Here is a 27,066-nt window from a genome sequence, read left to right on the forward strand (position 1 = left end):
CAGAGAAAAGTATACCAATATTTCATAACCCCAGTCCCATGTGCCTCAATGCATGAGACTGTAATAGTGCAGAATGTAGCATAAGTTGACACTGAAGTTGAATATTAGCACTGAAGATCTGACGGGAACCGGAAGTCAGTCACAAGTTGACAATTGGAAACTAAAAACGAAAGATTCTTCAATAAAGATGGTAAAGTAGGACAAGCACAGACCAGTTCTAATTAAAATCTTACAGAGACACCAAAGAAACAAATATCCAAAACCATACAAGAACATTAAGCTTGAAGCTGCTTAGATGTCGCATGACCAAGTATTTTTTTTTTTTTAATTTTACTTAGAACTTTCTATATATATATATATATATATATATATATATATATATATATATATATATATATATATATTTATATATATATATATATATATATAGGTAGTTCAAACATACATAAACTTGAAAATATTATTGATAAACGATACAAATACACCTCAGCCTCTCAAAAATAAAACTATATGCACCTGCAGGTGACTAAAGTATGTATACAAAACTTCATTTAATTGTATACATGAGAGAGGAATGCATATTCATTCGTATGTAATGTCACAGTTTATGTATAAGACTTCATCCACTGGCAATACAACAGTTAACTGAAACACATATGTATCACTAAATGCAATCCTAACACATCATTCACACATTACAAGATACACCATCCTGCAAAATACACACAGTTCTAAACATTTTATTACAAGCATACGATATATATATAGGTCGTTCTCACAAAGAACTTGAAAATATTATGAATATACAATACAATATACATTTCAACCCCTCAGAAGTTAAGCCCATATCCACCCTCAAGTGGCTAAACAAAATATCAGAAATATATTTAATTACTACCAACCTAAATACATATACAATGGCACTAATACACTCCTAACACAACACTCATCCAGGACAACATACACTACCATAAAATACACACAGTGCTAAACATTCACAAAACTTCTCATTAAACAATGGTGCTAACACTTTAGCAAATAAATAATTTATGATCCTCACATAAGAGTGAAATAGAACGGTAATCTCCCAGCCTGTATTTTCTGTATATCTATAAGAAAGAAGATTTTTTAACGCAGAAATTAATTAATTACTTTTCACATATTATGTCCAGTATTATAAAAACAAAAACTATTATAAGAGTTGACCAAATATAATGAAAGGGAGGTATAATGATGGCAGGTCCGTAATCATTATAAATCAGTCATACCCATTCAGGTGATAAGACCATAAGAACATAAGAAAGAAGGAACACTGCAACAGGCCTACTGACCCATGCGGTGCAGGTCCACGTGTTCCCCCCCCGGATTATCCCAATGACCCACCCAGTCTGGTCATCCCCACACAAGGATGGAGCACTGTACCAGACCCAGCAGCACAAGCTAGTCAGGTTCAACTCACACCCACCCACACCCACTCATGTATTTATCTAACCTATTTTTAAAACTACACAACGTTTCAGCCTCAATAACTGTACTCGGGAGCTTGTTTCACTCATCCACAACTCTATTACCAAACCAGTACTTTCATATATCCTTCCTGAATCTGAATTTTTCCAACTTGAAACCATTGCTGCGAGTCCTGTCTTAGCTGGAAATTTTCAGCACACTATTTACATCCCCTTTATTTATTCCTGTTTTCCATTTATACACCTCGATCATATCCCCCCTAATTCTACGCCTTTCGAGAGAGTGCAGATTTAGGGCCTCAGTCTATCCTCATAGGGAAGATTTCTGATACATGGGATCATCTTTGTCATCCTCCTTTGTACGTTTTCCAGAGCATTTATATCCATTCTGTAATACGGTGACCAGAACTGAGCAGCATAGTCTAATTGAGGCCTAACCAAGGATATATAGAGCTGAAGAACAACCTGAGGACTCCTATTATTTATACTTCTAGATATGAAGCCAAGAATTCTGTTAGCTTTATTGCCAACACTAATGCACTGTTGTCTTGGTTTTAGGTATCTGCTAACCAGAACTCCTAAATCCTTTTCGCAATCGGTAGTATTAAGATCTACATTATTTAGTTTATATGTGGCATGGTTATTTAACTGTCCAACATTTAGAACTTTGCATTTGTCAATATTAAACTGCATCTGCCACTTCTCTGACCAATGCGTCAGTCTATTCAAATCATCCTGGAGTGCTCTAATGTCCTCATTAGAATGAATTGGACGGCCTATTTTGGTGTCATCAGCAAATTTGCTTATGTCGCTATTTATTCCCTCATCTATGTCGTTTATGTAAATTGTGAACAACAACGGGCCCAACACTGACTCCTGAGGAACACCGCTTGTGACGTGCCCCCATTCTGATTTCTCCCCATTTATGCAAACTCTCTGCTGTCTATTTGTCAGCAATGCCTCTACCCAGGAGAAAATTTCTCCTCCTATTCCGTGTGCCCTAAGTTTCCTCAATAGCCTCTGGTGTGGAACTCTATCGAAAGCCTTACTGAAGTCCATATACACAATATCATATTCATTACCATGATCTACCTCCTCAAACACCTTAGTGAAGAAACCATACCCCCGGCAATCGTGTCATTACGATTTCTTGAGTCTTAGTGAATAAAATTAGTAAATTCGTAAGACAGGAACGCCCCTTTGCAAACCCGTGTTGAGAATCATTGAAAAATCTGTGCCTGTCAAGATGGCTACGAATTGTTTTAGCAATTATTGATTCCATAAATTTTCCCACAATGGAGGTAAGGCTTATTGGTCTATAGTTCGAAGCCAAGGACCTGTCACATGCCTTGTAAATAGGTATTACATTTGCCATTTTCCACTTATCAGGCACTATGCCAGTTTGTAGTGATATGTTAAAAAGATTAGCCAAAGGTATGCTAAGTTCCTCTTCACATTCCTTTAACACCCTTGCAAACAGTTCATCAGGACCTGGGGATGTGATAGGTTTTATTTTCTCTATTTGTCTAAGGACCATGCCACTAGTTACCGCAATCGTACATAGTTTATCATCATCCTGTTCTACGTAATCTATTATTTCAGGAATATCGCTAGTATTTTCCTGGGTGAAAACTGAGAGGAAGTAGGTATTTAGAATTTTGCACATATTCTTATCACTGTCAGTGATCTGACCAGAGTTACTCTTAAGTGGGCCAGTCTTGCCCCTAATCTTACTTCTGTATACCTGAAAGAACCCTTTTGGGTTAGTCTTTGAATCCCTTGCGACCTTAGCCTCATAATCTCTTTTTGCTTTTCTTATTCCTTTCTTTATTTCACTCTTTAATTGAATATATTGATTTCTTAACCGCCCATTCCCTCTTTTGATACGCCTATATATACATCTCTTTTGACCAATGAGATGTTTTAATCTATTGTTCATCCATTTGGGATAATTTTTGTTACATCTAATTTCCCTACTCGGAACAAAAGTTGTCTGGGCAGCTAGAACTATGCTCTGAAAAACGTCATATTGGCAACCAAGATCACCTACCTGACCCATAGTTAGGACATCCCAATTTAGCCCACCCAAGTAATTTTTCAGTCCCATGAAGTCGGCCAAGCGAAAATCTGGGACAGAGATTTGATTGCAGTTATATGGGTAATTCCATGATATATTGAAACTAAGTGATTTGTGATCACTTTCCCCGAGTTCGATACAGTGCCTGTGCTCTGAAGGAGGGGGTGGAGATATGTTGCAGTTTTTGAATTGTAGCGTACGTGTGCCCTTAGCAAATCAGTGATAGAGTGAATGATGTTGAATTTTTTTTTGTTCTTTTTAGGATTACCCTGCCTCGGTGGTAAATGGTTCATGTGTTAATTTAAAAAAAATGATATAATCTCAGTGTTTAGGGTGTAATGTATACTTGATGATAATATCTAGGTGGATAATAGCCTGGCAAAACCATCATGTAGATTAATCTTCCATTTATAAATAACTTTTAAATCATATCTCACTTTTTAAAACGTATTTAAAAGGGGGTGAGTGGTTGAACCTTAACGACGAACCACTGGCCTCCACGAGGCAGGATCTGCTAATTCAGAGGCTGACAGTGGTCGCAAATAAAAACATATTTAGGTAATTTGTGTTTCTTGCTATTGACTTTGTCATACACACTGAAACAGATAAAGACATAAATACTTTTCACAGAAGATGATAAAGCTTCCACATTAGAATACCAGGATAATAACAAGCTACCTACCAGCGTTGCTCTATTGACACGAAAAACTAAGAAAATAAAAAAGTAAATTAGAACACGTGCCCTGTTTTCACAGCTCATTATTTCTGCCAATTCGCATGGCAAATGTTCTTTGGCTTCCCTATATTTCCTAGCTTAACATCCTCCTATCACTGATGCAACAGGTGTCTACTTCCTGTACTCTCCGGTAAGTACTTTGGTGACAATGGCTTCATTCTCTTTGACACTACAATACCTTTTCATTGCAGAATGAAATAATGTATATTATCTAACAAACTTTTATCATAAATCATTGGAAAAGTTAAAAGAAATGCGTTATCTGACTAAAACAGAGTAATTGACAGTGAGGGTCGCTCTTTTGTGCACCTTCACCAGAAGCTCACATTACACCTTCGTCTGTAGTCCAGCATGGGAACATGGACTTACATAATAATAAAGGTTTGTGGTACAGCTGTCAGCCTGACTGACAGCAGAGTCAGCCAGGCTGACAGCTGTTTCACTAAAGTTCAGCTCCAGACAGTCTCTCTCAACTTCTTGTTTATTTTGTTCATATCTCGATTAATGTGCAGTTTTGCTGCTTTGATTTAATTTCTTTTTTGTTTTTTTTTCTCTGCTATGATATATATTCATACAATTAATATTATTATACCTAGCTATACAAATTTATTTGTAATATCAAAATAATTTCAATATTCACTGTTGCTAACTGTAAAATATAAATATAACGTAATATTAATTTTGACAATAACCTCTGCTCCTCTCAGTGGCTAAGAAAAGGCTTTCATAAAATATGCATGTTGATTAAGAAAAGAAAAAGATAAAAAAAAAAGTAGAGAGACTGCACGTAGTTGAACTTTAGTGCAACAGAGTCAGCTAAGCTGACAGCATAGCCAGCCAGGCTGACAGCTGTGCCATAGAACTGTACTCCCTCTTTATTGTGTATTATGTAAGTCCATATAAGTCTTCGTCCAATGCCTACTTTTCACTTTCATCTACACTTACACATTTCACTCCAAACCTTATGCTACGAACACTCGCAGACACATACATGTGTACAAGGGTTATAACTTTCTTAATTTTTTTTCAAAATAAAGCATCTCCTGTGTCATAAATCGATGAGCTTTTGTTTAGAAACAATGAAAATGTCCATAATTCCTCTGTTTTCAAAGAAGGTCACCCCTAAACAAAAACTATGAATCACTATATAACTGCGTTTCTACTCATAAGCAGCAACTCGGGAAAGTATTAATTGCCCAATCAGATTAATGAAAAATATTAATCAGCATATATTTACATTACTAATCATAAGTAGCAACTCAGAAAATTACTAACTGGCAACTCTATATACTGGCGTCTACTATTATCATCATTTTCTCATTGTATTTCACAGAAGAGTTTATAAGTGAGCACCGCTTGTCTGACAATACATTTACAGGTATAGCCTAACTGTGGGTTTTATTGTCAGTATTTGACATTCACACAAGAAAAGTGACACTACCATAAAGAAGAACAAATATCTGGACTAATAATTTGGTGGAATTCCAAAAGTCACATAGGAGAAGACAAATTGTACCATTAGTAGAATCTTCACTAGAAGAAAAACGGAGAATTCCTCTCCAAAGCCAAATCTCTGAACGGTACCAGTTTCTTGGAATAGAAATCAAAGGAAGAAAGAGCGAATAAGGAGGGGAAAATATGATGCCCTGAATGAACTTTTTGATATCACAAAAGTAAATGGCCAATGTTTATCCTCAGAAGTCAAACAGCTGTACCAGCTTCAAAGGAGAAGTGGGGTACTCTACAGGTCAAATTACAAGTGAAAAAACTATTCATCCTTCAAAAAGACGGAAACTGCCTGCTGAAACAGCTTTAGCATCAACATCTTACGATCATGCATCGAGTGACAGTGGCACTGAATCTCAAGGTTGCGAGTAAGAAGATGAAGTTATGCGATCAAAGTTATGCAGGAACTGTATGCTGCCTGCAGAAACAAAAACAAACTGCAACTTCGGTTTATTCTAAGCAATAAGTAGTAATATATGTACAAACATAATAATGATGCTGTAAGTTGTTTTATTTGTTATTAATGTTACATGCAATATGCATGTAACATTATGTCATTTACATATACCAGAAATAGCACTGGTCCTAGGACCGACCCCTGGGGGACCCCGCTCGTCACAGGTGCCCAATGTGATACCCCTTCACGTACCATGACTCGTTCTTGCCTCCCTGTCAGGTATTCTCTGATCAATTGCAGTGCCCTTCCTGTTATATGCGCCTGATCCTCTAGCTTCTGCACCAATCTCCTGTGAGGAACTGTGTCGAAGGCCTTCTTGCAGTACAAGAAGATGCCATCAACCCACCCCTCTCTCCCGTGTCTTCTGTTACTTTATCACAAAACTCCAGAAGGTTTGTGACACAGGATTTGCCTTCCATAAATCTTTGCTGGTTGGCGTTTATACTCTTGTTTCGTTCCAGGTGCTCCTCCACTCTCCTCCTGATAATCTTCTCCATTACTTTGCATACTATGCGTGACAGTGACACTGGTCTATAGTATAGTGCCTCTTTTCTGTCTCCTTTCTTAAATATGGGTACTACATTTGCCGCCTTCCATACCTCAGGTAGTTGCCCAGTTTCAAGAGTGTGTTGAAGATTGTGGTTAGTGGCACACACAGCAGTTCTGCTCCCTCTCTAAGGACTCACGGGGAGATGTTGCCTGGTCCCATTGCCTTTCAGGTATCAAGGAACCTTAGCTTCTTCACCTCCTCCTCGGTTGTGTGTTGTTGGCGTCCCCCTCTGTTCTGTCCACCCAGAGGCCTTCCTGTCTCCACTGTAAATACTTCCTTAAATCTCTTGTTGTGTTTGTGTGTACTCACCTATTTGTACTCACCTATTTGTGGTTGCAGGGGTCAAGTCACAGCTCCTGGCCCCGCCTCTTCACTGATTGCTACTAGATCCTCTCTCTCCCTGCTCCATGAGATTTATCATACCTCGCCTTAAAACTATGTATGGTTCCCGCCTCCACTACTTCACTTTCTAGGCTATTCCACGGCTTGACAACTCTATGACTGAAGAAATACTTCCTAACATCCCTTTGATTCATCTGAGTCTTCAACTTCCAATTGTGACCTCTTGTGTCTGTGTCCCATCTCTGGAACATCCCGTCTTTGTCCACCTCCTCTATTCCGCGCAGTGTTTTATATGTCGTTATCTTATCATGTCTCCCCTGACCCTCCTTGCCTCCAGTGTCGTCAGGCCGATTTCCCTCAACCTTTCTTCGTAGGACAATCCCCGTAGCTCTGGGACTAGTCTTGTTGCAAACCTTTGCACTTTCTCTAATTTCTTGACGTGCTTGACTAGGTGTGGATTCCAAACTGGTGCTGCATACTCCAGTATGGGCCTGACGTAAATGGTATACAGAGTCTTGAACGAATCCTGAGGTATCGGAACGCTATCCGTAGGTTTGCCAGGCGCCCGTATGCTGCAGCAGTTATCTGATTGATGTGCGCCTCGGGAGATATGCTCGGTGTTATACTCACCCCCAGATCTTTTTCCTTGAGTGAGGTTTGCAGACTTTGGCCGTCTGAACTATATTGTGTCTGCGGTCTTCTTTGCCCTTCCCCAATCTTCATGACTTTGCATTTGGCAGGGTTAAACTCAAGGAGCCAGTTGCTGGACCAGGCTTGTAGCCTGTCCAGGTCTCTTTGTAGTCCTGCCTGATCCTCATCCGATTTGATTCTTCTCATTAACTTCACATCGTCCGCAAACAAGGACACTTCTGAGTCTATCCCTTCCGTTATATCATTCACATATACCAGAAACAGCACCTGTCCTGGGACTGATCCCTGTGGAACCCCACTTATCACAGGCGCCCACTCTTGACACCTCATCACGTACCATGACTCGTTGCCTCCCTGTCAGGTATTCTCTGATCCACTGCAGTGCCTTTCCTGTTATGTGTGCCTGATCCTCTAGCTTTTGCAGTAACCTCTTGTGAGGAACTGTGTCGAAGGCCTTCTTGCAGTCCAAAAAAATGCAGTCGATCCACCCCTCTCTCTCTTGTCTTACTTCTGTCACCTTGTCATAAAACTCTAGTAGGTTTATGACACAGGATTTTCCCTCCCTGAAACCATGCTGGTTGTCAATTATACACTTGTTTCTTTCCAGGTGCTCCACCACTCTCCTCCTGATGATCTTCTCCATGACCTTGCATACTATACACGTTAGTGATACAGGTCTGTAGTTTAGTGCCTCATGTCTGTCTCCCTTTTTAAAAATTGGGACTACATTTGCCATCTTCCATACCTCAGGGAGTTGCCCAGTTTCAAATGATGTGTTGAAGATCTTTGTTAACGGTACACACAATATCTCTGCTCCCTCTTTAAGGACCCACGGAGAGATGATGTCTTGTCCCACCGCCTTTGAGGTGTCAAGTTCGCATAGCAGCTTCTTCACCTCCTCCTTGGTTATATGTACCTCATCCAGCACTTGCTGGTGCACCCCCCTGCTCTGGTTTCCTGGAGTCCTACTGGTTTCCACTGTAAATACTTCTTTAAATCTTGTGTTGAGCTCCTGACATACCTCCCGGTCGTTTCTTGTGAATTCCCCATCACCCTTCCTCAGTTTGATTACCTGGTCCTTGACTGTTGTTTTCCTCCTGATGTGGCTGTACAACAGCTTCGGGTCAGTCTTGACTTTCGTTGCTATGTCATTTTCGTATTGCCGCTGAGCCTCCCTTCTTATCTGTGCATATTCGTTTCTGACTCTTCGGCTAATCTCTTTATTTTCCTGAGTTCTCTGTCTTCTGTACCTTTTCCGTTCTCTAGTACACCTAGTTTTTGCCTCCCTACACCTTTGGGTGAACCAAGGACTCGTTCTGTTCTTCCCATTATTTCTGTTTCCCTTAGGAACAAACCTCTCCTCTGTCTCCTTGCATTTTGTTGCCACATAATCCATCATTTCTTGTACTGGTTTTCCTGTCAGTTCCCTCTCCCACTGAATGTCTTTAAAGAAGTTCCTCAAGCCTGAGTAGTTCCCCCTTTTGTAGTTTGGTTTTTCCCACCCTATTCCTGCTGCTCTCTCCACTTGGAGCTCAACTATGTAGTGTGTGTGTGTATGTGTGTGTGTGTGTGTGTGCGTGTGTGATGCACAAGTGTGTAGAAACACGCACATAGTAAGTTTATTCAGGTATACACAAATACAGTTACATAGATTATCATAACTGTACATTACAGAACCACTGAAAGCTTGAATCTGATCGAGTAAGGTGTTTTCGAGTAATAAACAAAATTTTGTGAGAAAGCATACGAAAATGTTGGCAAGACTTGCAAAAAACTCGTTAAACTTTAAAACGCAATATAACCGCAGATTTTTATTTGTCTTCTTTTACATTATAATTGGTGTTGAGTTTTTTTTAAATTTATTTTCATAAAATTGGCAAAAGTATTGTCATTCTTAATTTTAGAGATTAAGGTATATCTAAATTATAATTTAAGATGATTAATTAGCCTAACCAATTCAAGGTGTTCTAATGAAACAAATAAAAAACTAATGAAGTTTAGAGGCTGGTTGGGACTTGGTAGCACTTGGTGTGCCGACAGATGCAGTTAGTAGCTATCAGCAACCGTCAGGAGCAGTCTCCCGGTGAGCCAGCATTGAGTGAGTCAGCAGCCTTGAGGAGCCAGCGACAACAGCTAGTAGTAGCCTTGCAGTCTCCACCCGGGATTTAGGTAGTGGTGGAGATAGCTGCTGTTATGGACGTGTCCAAGAGTGAATGAGGAAGGGTGTAGAAACAGAAGAGCAGCCGCTAGTCAACAGTATCACAAATGTCACGCGAGCTCAGGTTATAAGAAGATTGGTAATTATTTCTGATTAACCTCGGAACAAATTACGAGTGGTGATAATCCGCTAGACTTCTGTTTGATCGTCCAATGTCCTGGAAGCTACGTATAACATCCCTTACGGTAGCTTGTCATTGCTATCTGAACCTCCTTAAAACTAGTTCATCTTTCTCTCGGGAAGGGGAGGGGGTGCTGATAGCAATCGCTTCTTCCCCCTCGGACTTAAAAATCCTATCTAGACAAGACAGGAGAGAGAAAATATATTCTTCACTCTCTCCAACTACTTTATAAACTTGTTTCCATTCATCATCAGGCGGTTGCATTTGTCTCGAGGCTTTTTGATTTTCCTCAATTCAGCTTATATACAGAATGGAAACGCTCAATATTTGTACGACGCCAAAAACCATTGCCTTTTTTATTGGTCCACTTCTACCTTCTTCACGATCCCTCCACAGATTTTAGAAAGGCTGTTTTATTTACGTCTCCCCCATTTAGTACACCCCTTTCCTCTCCATACCCTCTAATGCTTCCCTTGATTTACACCCCCTTCACGTTCAGCCAGCATCTTACTTTTTTCTTCCATCTTTCAGAAGTTTCGAGGATTTATGTTTGCTTCTCCCCAATTCTGTGAGTGAAACCTTACTTGCTTATTAGAACCTTAAGCTCACTCTTTCTCGAGTACATGTACTTCCATTTTCACTCTCGTGCCACTGCAGTGTACACTGATGGCTTTAAATCTCACCTTAATACTGGGTAAGAGACTGCATTTCCTAAACGAATACTCTATGGTCATTTACTAAAATCTGCCAATATATTTTTCATGGCGAGGGTTGTATACAATTCTAGTTCCTATCACGTACATTGTAACCATGTCCGACCCTGTCATTTGCAGATTTTCTTGACCCTAGAAATAGAACTTACAAGTAATGGCCCACAAAGGAGTGAAGGGGTAAGTGAGGATAAATAAAGAATAGGTGGGACAGAAGAAAAGGCTACAGAAGAAAGAGCCGGGCCCTTAAAGTGCGTTAGAAGCTATCCATAAATTTAAATCCACATCTCATCTTTTCTAAAGTAACTTTGGTTATGTCGCATTTCTCGAAAATAATTTTTTTCTGTCCTTGGACAGTCGTAGTCTGGATTCAGGAGTTGCTGGACTCTGATTCAGTGATTTTGGGAGTGTTTTTTTTTTTTACCTTTTATGGAGGATACGCAGATTGTCCCAAGTTAGGTAGTTTTTTTATTTTTCTTGCCAGATACTCAACTGCTCACAGCTGCTACGTGCATATTGCTGTTTGGCGAACAGGCTGCTGCATTGTTTGAGCAAGCTCTGCTTATTTCTCCTGTTGCTAGACGTTAGTGGATATAGGGACTTGTTACTTACTATGCCGAGTCTGCCGCACAGTACATACACACAAACACTTCTTATTCTGGTACTATCGTGTACATTTTGCTAAAGTAACGTGCCAGATGGTATAGTTTGCTACTAGTACTTTTAGTAGAAGATTTATACTACGGTGCCTAAGTAAAAATGCTGACACTCTAGTATTCTCTGGTAGATACCCAAGCCAGAATCACTGTGTTTTTAACAGACATCCTTGCTGAAAGACCCTCCACTAACACCGACTCCAGCTCTAACCTTTAACTTAATTGAAACTAACCTATCACACCAACTATGCAAGTTTTACTCTTGTACTAATGCCTAACATCACGACCCTACCCCTCACCCCCCGGTCTCACATTCACTCCTAACCTCACAATCATACTATTGCACATCCCTGCAGCAGCATTACATAAACCCTCCAGGTTTAATGTTTAAATTGATTATATTAAACTGATAGCAGATAGAGGTAATATTAGTGAAGGAGGGAGCAAAAATTGCCAAAATGTATTAGGAAAATATTCACAAAATAGAATATCATAAAATAGTTACATATTAATAATCGTTGTAAAAGCCGCCCAAGTTGAATAAATTCATAATAGAGAAATTAGATCTAATTTTAGTAACCTAAAATTTCAATAACTAAAACACCCTTTAGCATAAAAGTGGCGTTTAGAGGCGAATCATCAGAGAAGAGGATCACTTTATTGACCAATATTCTCAGTTGAAGAGTGAAGTCACAGAAGAAAATGGTAAGCCAAAGGAGAATATCAAATTAAGGTCTCGAGGCTATAAGCTAAATAATAGATCCTAGCCAAAGCGTATGCTATAATTATTTAATAAATCTTGTTATCAGAAATTTATAGCTGAGGCAACACTGCGTAAGTGTTCGCACAAAAAAAGTTAATGGGTTTCTTGGCTTCATATCAAGTGGAATAAATAATAGAAATGTTTAGGTTATACTTCAACATTATATCTTTCATATAATCTTAAGATACGATGCTCAGTTCTGCTCATCTTATTATACAATGGACTTAAATGGGCAATAAAACATACAGAGAGGGATAAAGAAGATGCGATGACTGAGAAACTTTACCTACGGTGCTAGACTGACAGCGGCTGATAGGAATGAAATGTACAAAAGGAAAACGGAAATAAAAGGGAAATAACTAGCGTGCTAGATGCATCTGAGCCAGGACTTGTACCAATAATTCCATATGGACAAATCTGGATTTGAAAACGAAATAAGGAAGTGCTGAGTTAGCAAACAGAGTAGTAGATGAGTGGAACAAATTCCACATGTATCGCAATTGAAGGGAGAACTTTGAGAAACGTTTAGTATACGAGGTGTGGTTGCTTGTGTCCCACCGAGGCAGGGTGACCTAAAAAGAAAAACAGAAGTTTTTCTTTAAGAATTTAGTAATTTATGTAGGAGAAGGGGTTACTGCCCCCTTGCTCCTGGCATTTTAGTCGTCTCTTACGACACACATGGTTTACGGAGAAAGAATTCTTTATTTTTTGTATATACGTTTTATATTTTAAAGCAATTAAATATATACCTTGATTCAGATTCAGTCTCTGCTGAGTGCAAGAGATGCAGGAGGACAAGGAGTCTGTGCCACCCCCGAGGAGGACGAGGAGTCTGTGCCGCCCCCGAGGAGGACGAGGAGTCAGTGTCACCCTCGAAGAGGACTAGGAGTCTGTGCCACCCCCGAGGAGAACGAGGAGTCAGTGCCACCCTCAAAGAGGACGAGGAGCCTGTGCCACCTCCGAGGAGGACGAGGAGTCAGTGCCACCCTCGAAGAGGACGGGGAGTCTGTGCCACCCCAGAGAAGGACGAGGAGTCTGTGCCTCCCTGCCAGGAGAAGGAAGAGTCTGTGCCACCCCCGAGGAGAACGAGGAGTCAGTGCCACCCTCAAAGAGGACGAGGAGCCTGTGCCACCTCCGAGGAGGACGAGGAGTCAGTGCCACCCTCGAAGAGGACGGGGAGTCGGTGTCACCCCCGAGGAGGACGAGGAGTCTGTGCCACTTCCCAGAAGGAAGAGAAGTCTGTGTCACTCCCCCAGAAGGAAGAGAAGTCTGTGCCACTTCCTAGGAAACCGAAGAGTCTGTGCCACAATCCCCTGGAGGACGAGAAATCCGTGCCAACCCCCGAGGAGGACGAGGAGTCTCTGCCACTCCCAGGAGGACGAGGAGTATGTTCCACCCCCAGGAGCATGAGGAGTCTGCGCAACTCCCCAGGAGAACGAGGAGTCTGTGCCACCCCCAGGAGAACGAGGAGTTTGTGCCATCCCCTAGGAGGGCGATGAATCTGTGCCGCGCCCCTCCCCCTGAAGACGAGACAGTGCCGTGCCCTACCCCGAGGACGAGGATCCTCTGCCACCCCCAAGGAGAACAAGGATCCTCTGCAACTCCCCCAGAAGGACGAGGACCCTCTGCCACTCCCCAGGAGGACGAGAATCCTCTGTCACTCCCCCAGGAGGATGAGAATCATCTGCCACTTCTGCAGGAGGACGAGGATCTTCTGCCACTCCCCCAGGACGATGATCATCTGCCACTCCCCCAGGAGGACGAGGAACCTCTTTCCCTGGAAGGCGAATGTCATCCTGGGGGAATAAGTGTCGTCCTGGCGGAAGGAGTGTCACCCTGGGGGAAGGGGTGTCTCCCTGGAGGATTGAGTGTCTCCCTGGAGGAAGGAGTGTCTCCCTGGAGGAAAGAGTGTCTCTCTGGAGGAAGGAGTGTCTCTCTGGAGGAAGGAGTGTCGCCCAGAGAGAAGGAGTGTCTCTGTGAGTGAAGGAGTGTCTCTGTGAGTGAAGGAGTGTCTCCCTGAGTGAAGGAGTGTCTCCCTGAGTGAAGGAGTGTCTCCCTGAGTGAAGGAGTGTCTCCCTGAGGGAAGGAGTGTCTCCCTGAGGGAAGGAGTGTCTCCATGAGGGAAGGAGTGTCTCCCTGAGGGAAGGAGTGTCTCCCTGGAGGAAGGAGTGTCTCCCTGGAGGAAGGAGTGTCATTCTGAGGGAAGGAGTGTCACCGTGAGTGAAGGAGTTTCACCCTGAGGGAAGGAGTGTCACACTGAGGGAAAGAGTGTCACCCTGGGGGAAGAGTGCTACCCTGGGGGAGGGAATGGTGGTGTTGACCTTCGTCTTAATGTTGTTAAATTTCTCGATTGAACTTAATATTTACTCGCTCACCAATATAAATTATAATACAGATGTCACTTTTGATATTTACCATATTACTACCAGTATAATATTCCTGGAGGCAATAATATATTAAAATATTTACATATTATGGAAACGTTAATAATAATAATAATAATAATAATAACAATAATAATAATAATAATAATAATAATAATAGTAATAATAATAATAATAATATTAAATTCTCACATGTAATTTTCTTCTAGTTTACTATTAGTGAACTTCAGTAATAGTTGAAATTCTTAGATTTTCATTCGTACGACCAGAGGACGTCACCTTCCGTGGTGGATCTAGTCTGGCTGACACAACTAGTTGACGACATTCTTCATGGTCCAAAAAAACCCTCCCAAGTATCTCTTGTAATATTTTTATTTTTTAAGCCAGATTTTGGGAGATTGTTCTTTACCTTTTCATACTTTTCTAAATGAGAAAGTAACATTTGCGTTTGAACGATACGTTCCATAAGAGATATTTTGTGCAGTCCTGTTTTGGCTGAAAATAAAAAAAAAAAATATTTTGTCAGTTTTAGCTAAATTTGCATGAAATTGCAGCCTAGGATGTTGGTATCATTACAATTTACGCACAAAAAAAAAAGATCATTAGGGTAGGAATATTTCTGGATTACCTATGAGAGGAAGCGCTCTTTACCACACCTCCCGGAGAGTGAGAAAGCTTACCCCACGAGAGGAAGGAGCCTCACTGCAGAGTTTAGAACTTTTTTTAAGAAGAGTGAGGGAATCATTCTAGGATAACGAGGAGTCTCGCCGAAGAAGAGTGAAAACTCGCCCCAGGAGATGAAATTTACTTCTGGACATTGAGCACCCTCCCCCAGAGAGATGGAACCATACCCTGGAGAGAAAGAGTAGCCTTCCCAGGAGGGTTGGCACCCTCCTTAGGAGGGAGGGAACCAACCTCTGGAGGTTGGGCACTCTCTCCAAGAGATCGAAGGTAAGTCAGGCTGGTGAGGTAATATAAATTCCTGAGTGATGCCAGAGCTTCTTCTACATTCACAGGTAGTCTGCACAGGAAACACTATGTCGGTTCTCGGAGGGAGTGTTTTCAAATATATAAGTTCATGAAACATCCAGATCTGGATTTGGAGGGCCCTTTTAAGAACAATGAACTCGCAACACACAATCTGTACGAGGTACGAGATTTGGTAAGATGGGGAAGGAAGAAGGATGGATAAGGATGGAAATATGGGAAAGGGTTGGGAGGGTGGTGGGGGAAGTAGGGTTTTAAAGGTAAGTGGCCTAACCACTTTGGCGCAATTTAAACAAGTGTGTGTGTATGTTGTGATGTTCATGAGTACATTGGATTCATGAGATAGATATATTTCCTGCCCGTCAGTTGCACACATTTATACCAGCCACTGAGTTAGAAGGATGCATACTGTTTGCAAGTGCCTTTTTTTTTTAGGTGATACATTAAGTATACAGTTGCTCACTTCCAAAGTTCGTGTAGTTAGTGTTGCAACCTTCAAATGGCTTCATCTGAGACTTAAATAATTTTAAGCTGAGTTGCCAGTCATGGCAAAGTCGAAGCCTTGAATCCAGATTAATTCCCCGATAAAGTAAGTCATTACACTTAGAAAAATTCACCATTAACTTGCCATATGGCGAGGATAATTTAGATGAAGATTCGGTTCATCCTGGACTATTATGAAGACAAAATTCAGAGACAAGGGGAAGAAGACAGATGAAGTGGAAAGAGAAGAGAATCAGAAGGCAGGTAACATGAAGAAAATACCAATGACTAGATTGAAAGTCTGTAATACAGGAAATGTTTGAAAAATATATGGAGTAAAAGGGAATATAGGAAAATTTAATGATGGTAAATGAGTGAAAAATAGTTTTTTTAAATAAGTTATTTACTAAAGTTATCGGGTATTACAACATAAATGGTATTTATAGTGGGGTTATAACTTTATTACAGTGTAATATTATTGTACCTTAATCAGATGAACTTTTGCCTAAAAGCAAAGAAATGACCTTTCATTTCAATATCTTTTTTAGGAAATGTGTCCCCTAAATTAAAAAAAGAGAAGAGTAACGAAAACAAGTAACTTGAATGCATGTTGCATGTAATATTAATAACAAATAAAACAGCTTACAGCATCATTGTTATCATGTTTGTACATATATTACTACTTATTGGTTAGAATAAACCGAAGTTGCAGTTTGTTTTTGTTTCTACAGGCAGCATACAGCTCCTGCATAACTTTGATTGCACGTTCAGCACACTGATTACTTCTTGGTATATTGAGTGTGGACGGCTCCTGCTTCCAGTGATTTTTCAATGAGTTCAATATTTCTGATAAATTCTTCAAGTCATTTTCATCATGCATCTTTTCAGTAAACCAATAATCAGCCCAGGTGTATGCAATGAATCTGCATATCTTCTCCAAAGTCTTCCGTCTTGCAGGAATAAGAATGAACGTAAGAACAGCTAGAATGGTTCTTGAGTTCCACCTTACATTGCTGATGTTTGGAATTTTCCCTAAGGTAATCAAAGCAAAATGCCCTTTTTCTTCAAAGAATCTAAACACTGGTGTTAGTACAAAATCTTCATATCATCTAACCATTCTGATTTATGGAGGATCTCTTCTGTTCCATTAACAAACTCTACCTTTAGTTCCTCATCATTTTTCACCAGTTGGGATTGAAATGGATACTCGATGTTCGGAGAATTGGTTTCAGTACCAAAATTTTCATCCATTACCAAACGGAGAATCCTGTCCAGAACGTGATGCTGACAACTGATAACTTGTGGTTTGCTAATCCCCTTCTCTGAGAACATTCGTTGCAGTTTGACAACAGCTCCACTCTTTTTCCCTGTGTTAACGTTTTCTGTATCAGCAATGATCATCTTTATTGCTTTCCATAAGTTATATTCATCAGTAACTTTTGCCATTCCTTTAGCAGCAGTTTCAGCCTTGCCATCTTACAAATGCAGTGCATCCACATGTACTTCAGTTCTTTCATTTTTAAGTACAAATACCTGATATTCATTTTCCTCAATGCGCTCTCCATCGAAATGTAAAGACCAATAATACTTTCCTGAGTTTCTACTTATGAGTAGTAACACTGATGTATGGTGATTCATAGTTTTTATTTAGGGGTGACATTTCATGAAAACTGGGAGGAATTAGCGATTTTCATTATTCATAAAAATAAGTTCACCGATTTATGACACAGATGTTTTATTTGGAAAAAAGTTAAAAAATTTAAAAGTAAAACAGTAAAAAACTTCTTGGAACCCATTATAATCATTTTAAACACTTAAAAAAAATTGGACCCGTAAAAGTATGAAACTGGATAGTTATGTAATTATTAATTTTATGAATAAAGACAAAATTAATACGTAAAACACTTGGGAGGAGATATTAAATTAGATACTAAATTAGCGATGTAAATTAAGGGATAAATGATAGTGTGGATGTACAGTAAATAACAATCTAAATCTTCATTGGAGGAGCGGTTCATATTTATTTTTATTCGGGGGGAAGCTGTAAACTTATAGGGGTCACTTAGAACCTAAAGAATCGAAGGCATTCGGATCTGATCCAAGGAAGAGAAGGCCAAATCCATTGCCAAATCCATTTCCCTGGATCAAAAGCCCCTCACCAGCATAATGGTAACTTAGAGAGGGTGATTGAAAGCTGTTACAATCAACACACACACACACACACAAATTATTCAATCTATTTAAATAACGAAAATTATAAAAGAAAATCTGAATGAACATTTAATGACTGGTTTAAATACAAATTAAAAAAAAAAGTTTATCTCAGAATAAATTAAGAGCACTGGTATAAAAAAAAAGCAATTAGGATGTCGTCTTCCTAAATTCTTCAGTTCATAAGCGTCGTAAATCTTCAACTTGTGAGTGTCAGAGTGCCACTTCTACCGTATTTAAGATTTTATTAATACATTCGTCTCTATTTAACGAGGCAAACATATTTTAAATTGGTGAAGAAAAAAAAGATAACTTGTCTATAGGCTGTGTCCCACGTCACTAGTTTCCAGTCCAGACTGACAACTTGTTGATTTACAACCCTCATTATGTGATGGGGTGAAGATATATCAATATATTTATCAACAAAAATAACAACGGGATTACGAGAAGGATATATGCAATAAATAAAACAAATTGGTGAGAGTTTTCAATTATCGTTCTCAATGACATCCACTAATTCGTTAATGTATTCAATAACGTTATAGCAACAACTAACTTTAGAATATTTTTAAACCTTTATATAACATGTATCCAAATTATTATTAATGCTTATATCCTTCAGTAAGCGTGTGGATTATCTTATTGGAAAATAACATTAAAAAATATGCTGATTTTTTTTTTTTTTGGGTGGAGGGGGGGGAGATCCGAGACGTCACGTAGTTCCCTCCTCTTCAGTCATGTTTCAACTTTCACCGGGAAAGTAGCTGTGTTGTGGCGTTTATCTTAGTCGGTTTCCCGGATCTTTCATCTTGCAACTCTCACTTTCCTTCTAGCTAAGTTTTTTCTCTCCCATCTATGACCATAATTTTTACCTATGACACCTTTTCAGTAGGTTAATTCGGTTACACAGAGTTCCTGGTGGCTTGGGATACGCTCGAACCTTAAGGTTTTGTTATGGGTTTTTAGTTTGTAAGGCAAGAGGATTTGTTTTGGCTTTATTATTGAAAAGCAATAAGATTTAATGGGATTTTGGCTTCTTCAACGAGGGGCTCCATGGTGCGGCGAAGAGGCTTTTGGTCCGAGGGATTGGACCATTCGGTCTTCTTCCTCTGACTGAACCTAATTACCCCACTTCTCTACCCCATCATTCCCCTTTCTCCACTCTCCTTCTCCTGCTTTTGACCTTTGGGGTCTTCCCCTCTGAAATTCTAGCTCCTAGGTTAGAGAAAGGTGGCGATATCCGTCCCATTCCGTTGAGGTCCTTGGTGGTGGATTTGTTTACCGTGTAATCTGGTCATCTGGGTATGTCCCGATATCCCTCCGGAGTTCTGGGTTCTGGGGGGAGGGGGTGGCTAAAGGTGTCCTGTCGGTTCTGGGAGGTGGTGGCCGATGGAGATATGTCTTGTGGCGGATTTCCGGCCACCCTCTCTTTTGTCCACCGAAATGGTTCACTTCCTGTCCCTAATTCTTCACCTTCCCATTCACATGTTCTAACATCTACGCACCCCCATTTGACACCACATTTATCTTCTTCTCCAAACTCTACATCTACATCAAAGTCTCCTTCAGCCCCCAAACCACATGACATTAACAAACGTACATCTGATTCTGTTGTGGAGGTTCACCCACCCCCAAATACAGTTGCTCCCTCGTCTGTCCCTCCTGAAGTTTCTACTTGTTAAGACACCTCTAACCCTTCTTTGGTGTCTTCCCTTGTCTCTCCTCTTTTTACTCAAGCTACATCTCCCTCCACTGCCAAATTCCGACTTAAAGTGGAATATTCGAGGTCTCAGGGGTAATTGGGGTGAGCTACAGATGTTGCTCTTCCAGTTTTGTCTTTTTGTGTCTGTTTGCAAGAACCAAAATTGCGCTCTGATGTTTTCCGTCCCATCTCGGGCTATATCTTATTACATTCATCCTTTTCCTAATGGGAATTTTGTTGAAAGTGCACTTCGCGTGCGATATAAGGGTCCTTGGTCATACTTCGCTGCATAACACTGCAGACGGCATCTACTCTTCAACTGAGTTCTACTTTATCAGGTCTGTGCTTTCTGATTTACATGACAGCCATCATTTTTCTATCCTGCTTACTTCTCATGCATATACTCGACCTCCTGGTAGCCCAAGTTGGCAGTTTGAATGGGAGAAATAGGCTCTTTACTCACATCAAACTGTTTTTAGAAAAGAACCTTATCCTTTGTCCTCAACTGCTGAACTATCACAAATATTTTTGACCTGGGTTTAACCGCAGCCTCGAATGCAATCCCTTAAACCTCAGGTAGGCACCCCTCAGAAATGCATTGCTTGGTGGTCTCTTGCTTGTGCTCGTGCATTGCGTTTGAAACCTGCTGCATGGGGCCGATATCTTCATAACAGGACCACAGAGCGACTCCATGATTTTTAGCAGGCGAGGGCGGTTGCCCAATGAGGCATCCGAGGAGCTACACTTGATGGCAGGATTATGTTTCTACCATCACTTCGACCCGGCTCTGGTTCTTAAGGTTGCCACAGAAATTGGAAATCATCTTGTCCGTATCTGTCAGGGGCTCAATCTATAATGTGTCTTAACTCTTCTAGAACTAGTCAACACTTTCCACTTGCCGATCATCGGCAGCTGGGGTTAATGGCATTCATATTCGTATGTTTCAGCATTTACGTCTGTCAACCCTCGCAGTCCTCTTACTCCTTTTTAATATTATTTGGTCGCAAGGGGTTCTTTCCCAGCTCTAGAAAACTGCCGTCGCTCTGCCTTTTCGTAAGCCAGGTACCTCAGTTCAGGAAGCCTCACACTATCGTCCCATTGCTCTTGCCAGTGCAATTTGCAGGTTGATGGAACGCCTATTGAATAGACATTTGGTGTGGTATTTAGAGACAGTAGCTTCTCCACTAGTCAATTTGGCTTTCGTAAGGGCCGCTCCACTATTGACCTTTCATTTTTTTAGATATCTATGATCGTAATGCCTTTGCTAGTAACTACTCATTTATTGCAGCCGTTTTTTTATCTTGAAAATGCATATTATACTACTTGGAGATATAGCACTTTGACCCAAGCTCATTCTTTGGGCCTCCGAGGCCTCCGAGGCCTCCGAGAGACATTTCCGTGTTCGGGTTAATAATTTGGTTTCCACGGACTTCGTCCAAGCTGAAGGTGTCCCGCAGGGATGTGTCCTTAGCACCACTCTTTTCCTACTTGCTGTAAACGATCTGGCCTCTGTTCTCCCATCTAATAATTGATCATCGCTCTATGCTGATGATGACTTTCCTTCAACTTGTACAGGCGCTGACTGTCCCCTAGTAACAGCCTCATCAAATTACTTTCACTAGACTCTCTGTTGCCTCTGATACTCCATTGTACCTCTATGGCTCCCATAACCCTGAATGTAATACGGTCAGGTTTCTCGGTCTTCTGTTTGATCGCCAGCTGTTATGGAAAACTCGAATTACTTCCCTGAAGGCAACTTGTGATAACCGGCTGGAGTGGGTGCAAGGATTTGAAATGAGGCTGGTTACAGAGCCATGTGGTATGAGTTGTGAAGAAAGGCTAAAACAACTACTCCAACGACATAAGAGGACAGAAGAACCAGGAAAGGCATAACAAAAGTACTCAGTAAAAATTACAGGTCTGTCATAGATTACTGGTGTGGCGGAAAATAGGTACAATGGGGATACACGTCAATCAAATAACCTCTGAAGCGAAAGCTCGTTTGACAGACCTAACTGTGGCTTAGAGGAATCTCAACAGAGTTATTCGGAATCCTGTTCATATCTATCTTGGATACTACAGCACCAGCACAGAGCCCACACTTGCAACATGTTACGATACCAGAGAAAGTGCAAAGGTTTGTACATAACTAGTACCAGAACTATGAGAACTATAGTGTATCTTACTCATTAGACGATGACACAGAGGGAACTATATTAATAACTTGCTAAGTGTTCAGTGGAATCTACAGGGAGAACAGGAACAGTGTCGTAAGGCGGGGAACAGGTGCAAGAGAATACAAATAAATAAGTGATGTCAAGAAGTATTTCGTCAGTCTCAGAAGGACTAGGAATGACCTGGATGATGAGTTAGAGGAGGAAGGATTCCTACATTCTCTTACGAACAGGCATGACTGGAATCAGGAGGTTAGGAGGAGGTACATCCGAAGAGAGGCAAGTTTAGAGATGGAGCCAGGAGATGATAATCGATCCCATGCAACAACAGGCAGACAGAGACAGATACAGACAGACTCACTCACTCAGATCTGTAAAAAACTGTCTATACATATGTTAGGGCAGGGACTGGAGGCTCCTTCATCAGTGTAACCTGCAATCAGAGGACGTTACTGTACCAGCCTAGGTGATATTTGAGCAATTAAGTAATGGGAACCTGAAAGCTAACAGGAGGAGGAAGCATCAGAACGTGGGTGGACTGACGAATTTATATTATACAATTTTAGACAACAGACAGAAGAATAGAGGAATTTTTATTTTCCCAAAGAGATGGAGGAAAAGATAGAGAAGATATCTATAGAAAGAATAGAAAGGTAAATGAAAGCTACAATCATTGAAGGAAAAGCACAATGCTTAGACACAGATATAGGAGAGTTGAGAAAGGAACTAGAGGAGAACAAAGGAATGAGGAATGAGTAGTAGGCAAAAATAATAGCAGGTGAGGGAACAGGATGAGATGAGGGAGCAAACAAGACCTTTGCTGAAATATTCTCAGGTAACTGGAAGGTACAGTTGGTAAGAGGAAAAGCAAAGAACTGATCAAAGTACTAAATCTGGAGGGAATGGAAGATGGAGTAGGAGAAGGGTCGTTGATTATCTATGAGCTTCAGGCTGAATGGAGGACTCGTGATGAAATATGGGAGGCAGACGAAGAGGAGATTCAAAGTATTCATTAAACTGATAAGTCGGGAGGCCGAAGCAAACCAGGTGACACTTTTTTTAGAGACTTAAAAAGTACTAGAGGGTGAAAAATACACCCAGTTAAATTGACTTACAACAAACAGATATGGCAAGAGAGAGGATTATGAAATAGAAACCAAGCTAAGGCAGGCGGAAAGATACAGAACTGTGAAAGAGGAAAAACTGAGGGAGAGAATACTAAGATGCCAGAGACGGATGTGGTCTGCGGTCATAGATAACACATCAAAATCGCTCGTCAAACACATCATTTTGCCAGTGAGCAACGTGTCTTGTGATGTATGGTGGTGGTGGTGGAGGTGGTGGCATAACTAATGAGAAACGGACATCCATTCATAGCCATGAGCACCTCGATATACATCCAAGAATTGGTGAAAAATAAGAACAAGCCCAGATAACATACCAGTAACGAAGTTATCGAATACATCATTTCCTGTAGAGGTTGAAACAAAATGTAAGCTAAATATCAAGGTCACTTGCATTCAAACGTCGAGAACACCAAAATACTTCAGACAGAACAACCGAAATAACGCCTGCATACATAACAGAACAGAGGGATACATATAAGCCACTGAAGCCAATCTAATAATACCCAAAAATTATTTGTACAGACGCAAGTGCCTGGAAGCAGCAGTAACATAAATCAGGCAGCTAAAGAATATCCAAAACCTCTCCAGATAACACTATTGTCCCAGGAGCATTGCAAGAGGTCTACCGCATTATGCATATTAATACTTATTTAACCAGTAATATTATCTTGTAAGATTATCCAAGATGTTAACTTTAAATATGTTACTTAATTTGTAACCTGTGCTCTCCTGACCTCTTCCACCATACGTTTTAGCTTCTCAGCATCAGAACTGACGATGCCACTTGGGATGAAACGTTTCTTTAATTTTCTGATCAGTGAATAATTGCCTTTTATTTCCAGTGTTTTGTGTGTGTGTGTGTGTGTGTGTGTGTGTGTGTGTGTGTGTGTGTGTGTACGAGTGTTCGCATGACTGCATGCACACGTCTGTATATGCTCGCCTATATGTGGCTGCAGGGATGTAGTCTTGGTCCCTGACCACGCCTCTTCACTGGTAGTTTCTGGGTTTACTTTCTCCTGGCTTAGAGAATCTTATTGTGCATCTTCTTAAGGCTGTGTATGGATCCCACATCTGCTACACAGCCCAGGGCATTCCAGTTACTGTTCATCCTAAGACTGAAAAAATATTACCTAATATCCCATCCCTTTGACACCTCTCGGGTTTCAACATCCAGTTGTACCCTCGTCTTCCTGTTTTCCGCTTTTCGAACAATTTGTCTTTGTCCTCCTCATGAATTTCTCTCAGTAATTTGTACGTTATCAAATAACCCCTAATCCTACTTTCCTATAATGTGAACAAGGTTTAGCTCCATCGAGCTCTCCTGAAAGCATTCACCCCTTTGCTCCAAGATTTATTTCTTCACATGACTGATCAGGTGTGCTGCATACTCCAGTAAAGACCTGGCATATACTATGTACAATGTCCTGCATGACTCCTTGCTTATGTTCCTAAAAACTTTGAGTTGCTAAACCATAGTTTGGTATAGGAGATATTCCGTTTATGTACTCAGGTGAAATTCTAGGTACAATGCTCACCTCGACGTACTTGAATGAGGTTTGCAGTCTTTGCTTCCCGAGCCTATACTCCATCTAATCTTCATAACTTTGCACTTGCTGGGATTAAATTCTAACACCTATTTGTCTGACTACACCTGCAACCTGTCTGGGCCATTTGTAGTTTTTCCTGGTCCTTACCTGTTTGTATTCTCATTAGTTTCACATCTGCGAACAGGGATGCCTCTGAGTATATTTTGCAGACATTATTTAAGGGGAATTAATGGGAGCCATCAGTCTTTTGGAAATTAGAATAAAGAATTAAAGGAAATAACAGATAATGAGACAACAGACTAGTGAACTCTGATATCCTGATAATTTTCTCAGTGAAGTGGAATGGTAATGCGAACTTGAAAGTCAGAACTTTACATAAAATGATAGAAGCAATAGTCAAAGTGCCAAGAGGCAAAGGAAAGATTCATACCAAACATGAAGAGGGGAAAAATTCAGGATAAACCAAGAGAATGCAAAGAGGTTAAGTGGAGAATCAAGAGAGCTTGGACAAAAAGTATAGAGCAAATCAGAATTCAGAAAACTTGTATATAAGCTGCAGACAGAGAAGAATACACAAGAATAAGAGGAGAAACATTGTTTGAAAATTATTTATCATCAAAGGCTAAAAGTTACCAAGGTTTCTGCACAGTGACATAAGAAAAATGACGACTCTGAAGGCACAAGTGACAAGTCTGATGAAGATGGAAGCGACGCTGACAGGCTGACAGAGAAGTGTTTGAAGTGCCTGGCAAAAGATTCAAAATGTTTACTGAAGAAAGTGGAGACAAGACACTGTAGTCACAAGAGAGCAACAGGTACTGCAGAGCATTAACACAGAAAAGTGATGAGACTATATATCTTTATATCTCCATGAGTACTGAGAGAAGGCGCGTTACAACTATGACCATTCAGCAGAGGTATATTCAGGACAGCTGCCATAAAATTGAAAAAAAGGGCAAATGAGATCCCCATTTATTAAAACGAAGACATAAAAAGGTCTTGAATTATTACAGCTCAATCTCTACCATGCATGTTATCAAAAGTCCATGAAAAAATAGCAAGATAAAAATTACTGAGAAACTTGAAGAGAAGATTCTTTACAGGACACCAGTACAGATTTAAGGAGGGGAAAAATCCTCTCCTACGAATTTGCTTAAATTCTACGACAGAGTCACAGAGATTAAACAAAGATTGGTTTGGGTGGAATGCATTTTCTTGGACTGTAGGAAAGCCCTTGATATAGTTCGGAAATCAGAACAAGCAAAATTTAAGGGTTCTGCAATGGGTCAAGTAGAACCTAAATAACAGAAAACAAAGTAACGGTAAGGGATGAGACATCAGAATGGGAACGAATACCGAGTTGAGTTCTTCGGGGATCAGTGTTAATACCACAATTGTTCCTAATATACGAGAACGATATGCCACAGGCGATCTCATATTTTCTATGTGAATGCAATGAGATGGAAACGACGAATTGAAAACACTGATGAATTCTAGAGAGAACTCAACCTAGTGCAGATGTAGTCATAGTGTGGCTTCTCGAGTTCAATGAAAATAATTGCAACATTCCGCGTTTTGGAGAAAGAGGCTTACCGGACACAGATTACAGCATTGGCGGTAAAAATCTGTAGCTGTAAAAGAATGAAAAGCACCTGGAAGTAAATGTAACGCAAAGCACATTGCTAGAATTGCAAACAAACCATATAACAGAGTGACATATGCAAGATGAAGATGTGTCAAAAGGGATGCAAAGAAATATTTCTTTGGGTGGTTGAGAAGTAGAATGACTTAAATGAGGCAGTGGTATACCTACAATACACGGACCGGACTGCGGGGGTCAACTCCCCCGCGGCCCGGTCCGTAACTAGGTCTCCCATTGGATGAAGGCCCGATCAAGCAACCTGTTACTGCTGGCCGCACTCTAAACGACATACGAACTACTGTCCGGCTGGTCAGATGCTGACTTTAGGTGTCTGTTCAGCACCTTCTTGAAGACAGCCAGGGGTATATTGGTAATATCCCTTATGTACACTGGGAGGCAATTGAACAGTTTTGGGCCCCTGACGTTTATTTTGTTGTCTCTTAGTGCACTGATGGCGTCCCTGCTTTTCATTATGCAGCATCGAGAAGTCACTGATGCCAATCAAAGTACATAGGAGGCGGGGTCAGGATCCGATTCTCGAACCCCGCAAACACAA

At 40.6% G+C, this 27,066-nt stretch overlaps 1 protein-coding gene across 1 annotated transcript in view; it reads right to left on the reverse strand.

The window, feature by feature from the left end:
- The window catches only part of LOC128687703 (neural cell adhesion molecule 2), a 200,360-nt gene that overhangs the window by 74,099 nt on the left and 99,195 nt on the right, over nucleotides 1-27,066 (reverse strand). The window lies entirely within an intron of this gene.

Source organism: Cherax quadricarinatus, chromosome 11 (assembly GCF_038502225.1).
Source record: "Cherax quadricarinatus isolate ZL_2023a chromosome 11, ASM3850222v1, whole genome shotgun sequence".
NCBI lineage: Eukaryota > Metazoa > Arthropoda > Malacostraca > Decapoda > Parastacidae > Cherax > Cherax quadricarinatus.